Genomic DNA, 10,753 nt, shown 5'->3' with positions numbered 1-10,753 from the left:
ACTTAAGATCCACAGATTTTTTTAACTGCTCAGAAATAATTGGAACTGTGTTTTCAGGTTTCCTTTTGACAGAAGATATTTTAATTCATATGTAACTTATAATAGCTCATACCATTTCCCTCATTCAATAATTGTGTCTCTTCTTTCATTCAGGGAACATCAGTAATGTCTGTTGAACTGAGAGAAGCTAAATCTATTCATTGAAAAGCTCCCTTTACCCTTTATTCTGTATTTGTTAAATTGGTTCATGCATACCTTCCCATTGTGGGAAAGCACACATTCAATAGTCCAGCTTTCTCACACCAGAGAAGGGCTAATACTGTCCTTGTGTATCAGGTAGGGTCCTGCAGGAAAAGATGGCAAACCCAGACTGGGGAATTTAAGGAGAGTTTCATAAAGTCTTATTTACAAAGCTGTAGGTTGAATTTAGAGAAACCAGTAAAGGATAATGGGGCTCCTGGGGTTAGGCACAGCACTATTTAAGCATGAAGAGACAAGGTGGGCGTGTGGTCACCAGAGACATTAGAAGGCCACCTGCAAGGGCTTTGGATTTTGGCTGAGGGATCCAGAAACCATGATCATCCAATAGGGAGAGAACCAGGGAATCTCAGCCCCTGACCTCACTCCTCTCTTGTCTTCTGATCTCCTCTTATGCTTCCTATTTGTAAAGGCAACCAGCATCTTTTATTAATCCCTAGCCCTGAAGCAACAAAATAAACTCTTCAGAAGGTAAGATTACATAGGAAAAGCATCTCATGTAAAAGTTTACAACTGAAAAGTTTTTATGCCCAAGGAATTAGACTTATTTATGCAGGGATATATTGAGATAGATCTATATCTATATCTCTATGTATATACACACGTATATTTCTGTAAGGTCATATACATACACATATATATGTGTAATTTTATTACATATATAATAATTGTATATATAATAATACCTATGACCAGTACAATTTTGGCCTACCTAACAAAAAATTCATATAAAAAGTATAGATAAAAATGTTATTCCTGTAATACATTTATGATATCTTCGTTTCCATCTTATATATTACATTCCCATTAAATACCTTTTTTTAATGAAAACCTTTGAAAATGATTCTTAAATATTTCAGATTAAAGGTAAACTATAAAAAAAAAAAATAGCACCCTCCAATCTTTTATCCTTATTCCCAAATTGGCTGCATTGGCTGCCGTTTAGTTTAAAGTGTTGTGAATGTGATAATCCGTACAGTTGTGAATCATTTCTTCTCTGATAATCTCAATAAGGGAAGAAAAATAAAGTTTCTTTCTTAAGGCCATTGGAGTTGAATGTCGGCTCATATTTGACAACCATGCCACTGAGAGACTGCCTTTCCATCTTATTGACATGGATCTCATCATAAAACCAGAGAACTGGCAGCCTGACACCCAAGAAATTTAGGCTGTATCTGCACTGTTTCAAGAAAAGCTTTTGAAAAACAAGTACTTCTTGTAAACTGTCTGACTTGTCTACATAGATTATATGGTTGTGAAGAGAAGTTGACTATGTTTTCCCTGTATTAAATTCAACTGTTACTATTAGCACGTGTAAGCACAGCCGTAGTCCATTTTCTTGCCTTTGGAAAAAAACCTTTCCTGCCCTGTTACAACTAGGTGAGAATGTATGGACTAGCCCCCAAAACTGGTGTTGTGGATCAATACTCATCTCCTTCCTTTACACATCGTCCTCTCAAAATGGAAAATAACTGAATGCTGAAGAAGGCATTTCTACATAAGCATCTATTTCCAAAAGCCAGAGAAAATACATAAAGTTTGTTAAATTCCTGCATATGCAATAGCTGATACCATATTATATTTAAATTTCAATTCAGTTGAACCCATAAGTATTGATCACATGATATAAAAAAGATACCATAATTAAAATATTTCACTAAAATTAGAAAACAAATGCTGACTCTGTGTGGAAAATCCAATTGAAAGGATTAACTTAGTATTTTCTATTACTTCTTGGGCACCAAGTTTATCCTTTCAAATGAATTTCCCCACATGTTAGGACTAGCTACTAGGTCTGTGTGTGCCAAGGTCAGCTCTGTTCATTTACTCAACAAATATTTATTGACTTCTGTATGTCAGGTGTTGCTGCATGTGCTGTAAAAGTTAATAATGAACCTTACTGCATCATTGGTTAGTCGAGAGAAATAATCCTTTGACTGTTCAGTGACTTTTTCCTATAATTTCCCAAGTGAAAAAACCTTGATTTAAAAATAGCTATTCACTGGAAAGATAATAGTGCAATAATTAATTTGGTGTTTACTTTCCAATCAATAAATATCTACTTGTCTCCAAAGAATGTACTTGAGATTAAGGACTTGACCTGGCATTGGTTTTGGAGGTAGAGATTTTCACAAGCGTTTTATTTCTTAAAATATATGTTCCCAACATTTCCTTCTGCTTTATTCAACAGATACATTCTCTCACAACATAGCAGGTCTCTTTTGTACCTTTTGCTCATTTCATGCACTATCTTGTCTTCTCTAGTTGATGGCTTCTCCCACTCCCACGATGAGGAAAAAAACCCCTGTTTTGCAATGCTAGCACTGGAAGTATGGGCTCCAGAATGCAGGGCCTTGTCTCAGAACGAAGGCTGGAAATTAGCAGAGGGTATGACTTCTAGTGGGGACAGAAACTTCCGACCAGGGTTCCCACAGTCATTTTCATCAAAAACTTGCTAGAACAGCCTTAACAGAAAGGGTGCAAGAACCCAGAACTGGAGAAAATGAGGTTATTTTCTCGCTCTTTGTAATGTTAGCAACATACAATAAACCTTCAGTAAATATCACATTCAGTTTAATAACTAATTCCAACCCTGTCTTTCTTGGTAAATAGCCATATGACTTTCACTACTCTGCCTAAGTTTATTGGAAAATAAATCATGGATGATACTTTCTTACCTCATGCAGCTGATTGGAGGATGGAATGAGATAGTACATGTGAAAACTTCTAATCACTTTAACTAGATTGAAGCTCCAACAAATGAAGAATCACCTCTGCTTTGTTCACCAGACAATGAACGGCAATTTCACAATGCCTGGCACATGGTAGGAGATCATTAAATATTTGTCATAAAAATGAAATCTCTCTGGGAACTGTAATCTTTTCATCCCTCACAATTGTATAGTGCTACAAAGAACTACTTTTGTGCTACTATTTCATAAATATACCCAGAAAGTAAAATTTAAATGGCTAAAGAGTGCTACCAATTTTCTTATTGATCTTCCTTTGTCTATAAAGTAGGCAATTAAAGCCATACAAATATATATATTTTTACAGTGCATTCAATACAGATATTTTGTATTAAATGGAAAATAATTGCTGCCATTATATATTTATTTATTTTTGTTGATTTTGCATTTAAGTAAAAACGCTGCTCACTATCATGCTAAACTTCTTTCTTCACCCTACAGAAGTTACCCATTTTTCTTCTTCACCTACTTGGGTGGAAATACCATCATATTTCGTTTATTTTTCATATTAATCCTGTCTTGAATACCCATGTGTCAGATTCTAACCTGAATCTCTAGGGGTCTTTACTTTTTTCCTAGTTTATCCAGAACTACGTGAGTGTTCTCAGTTCAAAGGGAGACCTTCTACCTTCCAAATATCTAGCTCCATCTTGCACCTTTCAAACACATCATTTTTGAAGAGACACTTGGAGAATATGGTCACTTCCCTAGTCGAATCTGTTTTTTTTTTTTTACCTTCACTTCTTTGCAGCTCTTGAAACTAGCCCCACTTTTCAAATAAACCTCTGATGGTTGTTGCAATTATATCCTAACTGGTCCCAAGCACAGATGTCAATGGTACCCTGTTCATGGGTCCCCAAAGTTTCAACTTTGCACTTTACTTTGCACTTCCATGTTCAGACATTTTTCTCAAAGAACTCCCGACATGCCAGGTAATCTTTATTGAGAGATGGGTCAATTTCAAACTATCAGAAAACAAGTGGTTGGTGTTTAATTTAGATATCTTTTATATTAAAAGAATGTTTGAGCACTGTATAAATTTATTTGATTATTTTGTAGTTCCAGTGATTGAAATCTGAATTTACAGTCTCTTGATTCACTAAAATTTGACCCATTGTCTCAATGAGAACATATCTGAAAATGAACCCATTCCACTTTCAAAAGGGGATATTTTAAACTTTCCTCTTTTTCATATTGACATTCCAGTTGCCCCAAATATAATCTGTAAACATAATTTTTGATACACTCCATCTTTTTCTAACTTGTTAAACATATCTGATCACCAAGTCAACTGATACATAGAATGAGCATTTGATATCACTCTTTTTTCCTTCTTTTAGTGTCAATAATTTAGCTCAGATCTTTGTGATTTTGTGCCTGGAAAAACTTTATAATTGTGCTCTTTTTTTCTTTTTTCCTCTCTTCTAACTTCTGTGACATGTTCTCACTTTCCTCCTTCGCTAGACAATACAGAATCTAGTGAATATCTACTTGAGCCAAGCACAATGCCAGATCCTAGGAACAATACAAACCAATCTCTATCTTTAGCGTTTAGACCAAAGAAATGAGTAACTTTGGTGTAATGGATGCTACACTTAAGTGAGTATTAGGAGCTAGGAGAGGCTGTAGTAAGGAACAAGTAACATAGTTGACAGATGAAAAATGGTCAGAAAAAGTATTTTGGAGGAAGTGATGTTTAACCAAACCAAGAGGAATTTAAATGAGCATTTGCAATTACACAGTTGAATTTTAAAGAGCATGGTTTTCCAGGTATGGACAAGTAGATAGTTACTTCCATATGTATAATACAAGGAAAGTAATAGTAATAGCAGTATTGATTGAAATAGCTTTAACTTAATAGAACAACATTAATTATTATTACTTTAGTGAAAGAGTGAAATTTATTTTGTGTCCATGAAATAATGATCAAATAGAATAATAGTCTTATTTTCAAGGGAGAAAAGGGTCAAATATGTGAAAAGCTAAGGACTGATTAAGAAATAATCACTAGAAATACTAGTCCCTGCTTTCCCTGTCCAGTCCAGTTGTTGATTTTCCAGATTTGCTTTCTACACTCAGCCCAGTTCAGTCTTTGAAGTAATAACTAATATCCAAGCCCTGATGACTATTATAAACCCTTCTCTACCATTAAATAGGGTTTGAGATTTTTTTCCCTAGCCAGTAAATGGTAAAAGCTCCAAAGCACCAATGTGTAACACAGAGTAAGGGGATGGTTAAGACATCTGGCTGAGAACAAAGCTAGATCAGGTCTGGAATCTGACAAGCCTTTTACTATCAGTGTGGCTTTGCGCAACCCATATAGTCCCTTTAAGCCTTAGTTTCTCTACTCGTAAAATGGACATATATTTAATATCTGTATCAGGAAAGCATTATGAAGGTTAAAATAGAAATGATATGCTAATACGTAACATGGTGCCTGGAATAATAAGCACTCAATGTTTGCTGTGACTACTGTCACTACTACACCTATTATTACTATTACTACTACTAGTACTGTAACTCCTACTATTTCCTTTATTACTAGTGCTAATATTATTACTACTCTTATTTTTAATACTAGTACCACTACTATTGTTAACATCAGTCAGCCTGATTGGCTTTTCATCCAGCACTGTGGTATCCAAAGTGAATTGAATTTATTCTAGAAAAGATGATTTTAGAGTTGAGGGAAATAAGTATAGCTTAGTTTTGTATTTCAATTTTCTGTTTTTTTCAATTTTTTTTTGTATTTCAATAATTTTAAATTCTATTGTGTTAGTGTGTCTTATAAGGTAATATGGTACTAGCACAGTACTCTATATTCATTATGTCCAAATAAATATACTACATTTCAGAGTGTATGTTCAAAATATTTTTCTCCTAGGAGTGCATAGTAGTTTGTAAGACACTAGTCTAGTAAGAGTCCAAGCAAGTAAGCAACACATTGTAAATATTACAATAAATCCTATGGCAGAGATATGGATATGAAAGTCTTATTTAAGGGAAAATATCTAACCCACAACTTCATGTTATATTTGGCCTATGGGGCCATGGCTGGTCAGCACCATGAAGTCTGTTCAATTAGGCATAATCGTAATTAATTGGGCCAATCAGATTCTCTCTATTAGAAATTGTAATTGGAAACACAGAAATAGAATTAGTCAATTTATAGTGGGAGCAGAAGCTGAAAAGGCAAAGGGAACTCATTAGAAGCTGGAGCCTGCACCTCTCGAACTAAAGTTGTAAGTAAGTAAAAGTGATGACAACACAGATGATGTAAGGTGGAGAACGGAGGAAGAGAAAAATATGAGGTGATTGTTAGACATAGGAGCAGTAGAAGCAGGTAGAGAGAAGCTGAGTCACCACAAAAAAGAGTAATAAATTCTTGCTATCGAGGGCACTTAGGGATAACCCGATCCTAGAGTTCTTGTGTATCTTCCAGTTTCTAAATTACATTTTATGCTTTGTAAGCCTCTGATATATTGCAGGTCCTGGAATCCTATGAGATTTCACTGTCTTTATTTCCATGTGTACTTTCTTCAAGGTACCTCCAAATTATTTGCGGTAACTTGATTGATTCCTAAATCTTTATTTAGCAGGTTCAAATGTCAGGCCACAAAAGCAAGTGTGCAAGAAGTATAACCTTCATTATTTTTATATAGCTCAATCTAATTTTTATTTTGTGTCACAATTCTATTATACAGCAGAAAGTAAATCTTGTTCAATTCTGTGTAATTCTGGACATGTCAGGCTTCCCCACCGTTGCTCCTGGCAGCCTGTTGTGCAGTCCTCAGGTATTGACAGGACATGAAGTAGGGGCAATTCATCTGCTGCCCAGTTGTCTTTTCTCCACACAGGCGTTCATTACATCAACGACAGGAAATGCCTTTGATTCTTTTTCTTTAATTGAAGTATAGTTGATTTACAATATTATACTAGTTCCAGGTATAAAGCATAGTGATTCAGTATTTTACAGATTACACTCCATTAAAAGTTATTACAAGATAAAGGCTGTAACTTCCTATGCTATACAGTATATCCTTGTTGATTATCTATTTTATACATAGTAGTTTGCGTCTGTTAGTCCCATATCCTTAATTTGTCCCTCCCTCCTTCCCACTCACCACTGGTTACCACTAGTTTGTTTTCTATATCTGTGAGTCTGTTTTGTTTTGCATATACATTTATTTGTATTATTTTTTAGATTCCACATATGTAATATTAAAAATGTCTTTGATTCTTGATATTCAAAGGTTTTTTCTTCATTGTTCCTCACTCCCAACTGCAAGAATAGGAGCTATGGAAAATTTAGTGGCACTGTACAATTTCTTTCACCACTCCTCTGTTTTTCTCAGGACCAATGTCTAAAACGCTTTCAGCTTTGCGAACCTCTGGGAGACTTTCTCAGACCCATCCAGTGTGCCATCTTAGAGTGGAATTTCTCTATTCATGAAACTGGTCAGTTCTCTATTTTTTATGCAGTCCTGAGGCAAAGGCATATCTTCTGCAAGACCTCAAAATCTAGGAGCTTATTGTGTCTCTCCCTCCACTCTGGAACTTGTTCCAAAATCTGTTGGGGAAAGAGGTTGAGCACACATCTTATTCATTCTAATTCACAGGAAATTTTCTTTGAGGGAAAAAGTTTTTTATCATACTTCAAATCAATTAAATAACCTCTCCTTGAGTGTGCAAATATTGCACATTTAGACTTGCATTTTTAGAAAATGACTTCTCCTGATTTCAAAATGTCAGGCCATTTTCCACATAATAAATGAAATTTATTGTGAGTTCACATAAGAAAATTAGAATCTGAGTTATTTGGCTTCATATTAGTCTAATATCCTGACCCAGATTCTTAATAAATTCAGTAAGCCTTAATGTAAATGTAAAACCACACTGACAAATCTGCAAAAGAGTTATCTATTTGTCCACAAATATTTTATGGTCTTTTCAGCATTATATTCTCAATCAAGCCATTGATACACATCATTATTTTGTAAGATGGTAGGGCTTGGCTTGGCAAAGTTACTTTTAAGAAAATCAGCATGGTAAGGTTATTTCTCAAGTGAATACCTAACCATGGTTTAATAATGTCAATTATCTCTTTATCATCACACTAGTTTATGAAATGTGAAGTTAGATAGGCATTGCATATATCTAACACCATGACAAGATTCCGAAGTTAACTTACTTTAGTTATTATTTATTTCCATTTCAGAGGCAGACATTTATTTGGTGAAAATGATCATTTAACCTTTATTGTTATTAAGATTTTAACGTTTCAAATACAACCTGTTCCTCAAAATTGGACCAGAAAAATTATAAATATTGTGAGAATAGAGGTTTTATTGAGTTCTCCATTCTTTCCTGAGGGAGACATTTCATTTAACTACATACCAGTGTTTAACAGAGTGATACTAATTTTGACTGCCCCTTACCAGAGAAACAGATGATTTGCTTTCTATTACTCTGAAGATTGCTAGAAAGTGTAGAGAATACAATGCCTTAAATCAGGCATTGTCAAACATGAAATATTTGAGAATGTAACAAAGATTTGAGACCCAACAAGTTTAAGAGGTCTGTGCCACACTCTCCCCACTGACTCTTCCCCTGTGGCTTGTGCATCATGTTGTCTGTGTTAGAGCATAGTATTTCCAGCTACCTTCTATTGTTGCAGAATATCATAATACTAAATCTGGTTTTTGCTTTTTGTATTGTTTTTGTTTTGTTTTACAGGTATACCCCTCCCATTTCCCCTTCTGCCCTCTCTCTGCTATCTTATCCCTCCTTCCAAAAACTGAACTAATGCCCAGAACAGGGGAAAGCAAAGTGGTGGCATCATTCAAAGGTAGGGAAGAGCCAAGACAAACCTGGCTGAGCCATGATAGAGATCTGGTTCCCGCTTTCAGGCACAAACTTCCTATCATGGGTTGTGCGTGAAGGAAGGAAACACCATCCACTTGGTGTCTCTTGTGCCTGGCGTGGAGAATCAGCCCATACATGTTTAAATAATTAAGGGGTTTTCTTTGCTGTCTAGGAGACTATATATCACTTGAGAAGGAAGCATGTATTCTGTGAGCTTGTTAGGTATATGTCCAGATGTCATTTGCTAATATACCCTGGCTGTTTGCTTTCGCTAATATGATGCTATGTTTCCACTCCCCCCCCCACCCACAACTGCCTTGAGGATGGCAGGGCAGCAGCATATTTAAAGAGATGTGCTGCAGAATTCCAGTGTTGGCCTGGATGAATGAGACATGGGATAGATGACCTGGGTCTTATAGGAGTCCAGAGTGGCAAGAGAAAGGAGGGATAACAGGTGCTGAAATAAAGGATTCCAGGCAAGTCATGGAGACCTGACTGGAAGCTACAGCAGAGATGATGGAATCCAAGGAAACATTCTCTCTTTGGTGAATGGAGATTTCTTCTGTGGGCACTTGGTAGCCCAGTTTCCTGCCAAGATGTGGGTCAGATGTTTATTCTTTATCACATCAGAAAGGCAGTGCTAATGTGTGATTCTTATGACCATCCTATTAAAGAAATATATTCATAAAAAGATAAATATACTATTTTACCACATTTCCATTTGCTATGTTTGTCTTCCTCTTAATAATGTGAGTTCCTCAAGAGTGGGGATCATCCTGTCTGTCACTGATTGCCTTCTTCACCCTCCCCTCGTGCCATGCCCAGTGCCCGGTATGTAGTAAGTATTTCATATATGTTTATTTAACAAAAAATACATTTAGAGCAATCTAGATGCTACGTCCTTAAAAGGTGACTGAAAATGGACCTCAATAGATGGTCTGGATTTCAGCTGTACATGAATTTGTAGATGGTAATGAATTCAGATTCAGAAACATTGTGACTCACAAGATAGTTCCCTCAAAAGGAAGCATTAATAGGTGATATGAGCAATGAAACTTCAGCCCTAATGATTGTCACATCACAAAATGTTTAGATATTTATATTGTTAGGTGTAGAGTAGGCAGTGTGCTACAGAACATTGTACAGTATTTGTTAAAGCAAATGTATCTTGCAATGTAAACAGGTAGGTTTCTGGCACAACATTCAACTATGGATGAAATACACGTCCAGCACTGATCTCCTTCTCCTCCCCAGACATGCTCCACTGTCACCATTTCCTCTTACAGATTAGAACTGGAATCAGCCCAAAGGCAGGAGCTAGACTCCTTCTCTCCCTCACACTCCATGTATAAAAATCACTAAATGCTTCAACGTATATAATATTTTTAAAAAGCTGTTGCCTTGCTACCATCTCTTATCCATTTGGTCTCAGCTACTTGCTTCTCAGAGAAGTCTTCCTGACTTCACCACAGTGGGTCAGGCCCCCTTTATATATGTGCATAAGACTCAGTATATCTACACTTTATAGACTGTATTAAAACTATCTGGGTTTTACCCCTTGCACTAGTTCATTTTCTTTTTGAATGTGGGACTTACAATTTATTTATGACTTCCCCACTGCCGAGTCCAGTGCCAGACTATTAAAATGAAAACTATCAACCCCCTCTCCCCACCAAATAAATGTAGAGATAACTCTTAAAATTTGTTTCTTTTTATATAAACTATTAGTTAAAAAACAGCTGAAAATGATCATGGCAACAAATCTAACAACGTTTTAGTATGAGCATATATAATGTGTTGTGGACTGAACTATTTATAATAATATAAATATTACAAAGATCCTTTTTATGTTGCCTATGTCATTATAATTCTGCTAAAAT

Source organism: Eubalaena glacialis, chromosome 17 (genome assembly GCF_028564815.1).
Source record: "Eubalaena glacialis isolate mEubGla1 chromosome 17, mEubGla1.1.hap2.+ XY, whole genome shotgun sequence".
Classification (NCBI taxonomy): Eukaryota; Metazoa; Chordata; class Mammalia; order Artiodactyla; family Balaenidae; genus Eubalaena; species Eubalaena glacialis.
The sequence above is the reverse complement of the archived record's forward strand: the minus strand, read 5'-3'. Positions refer to the sequence as shown.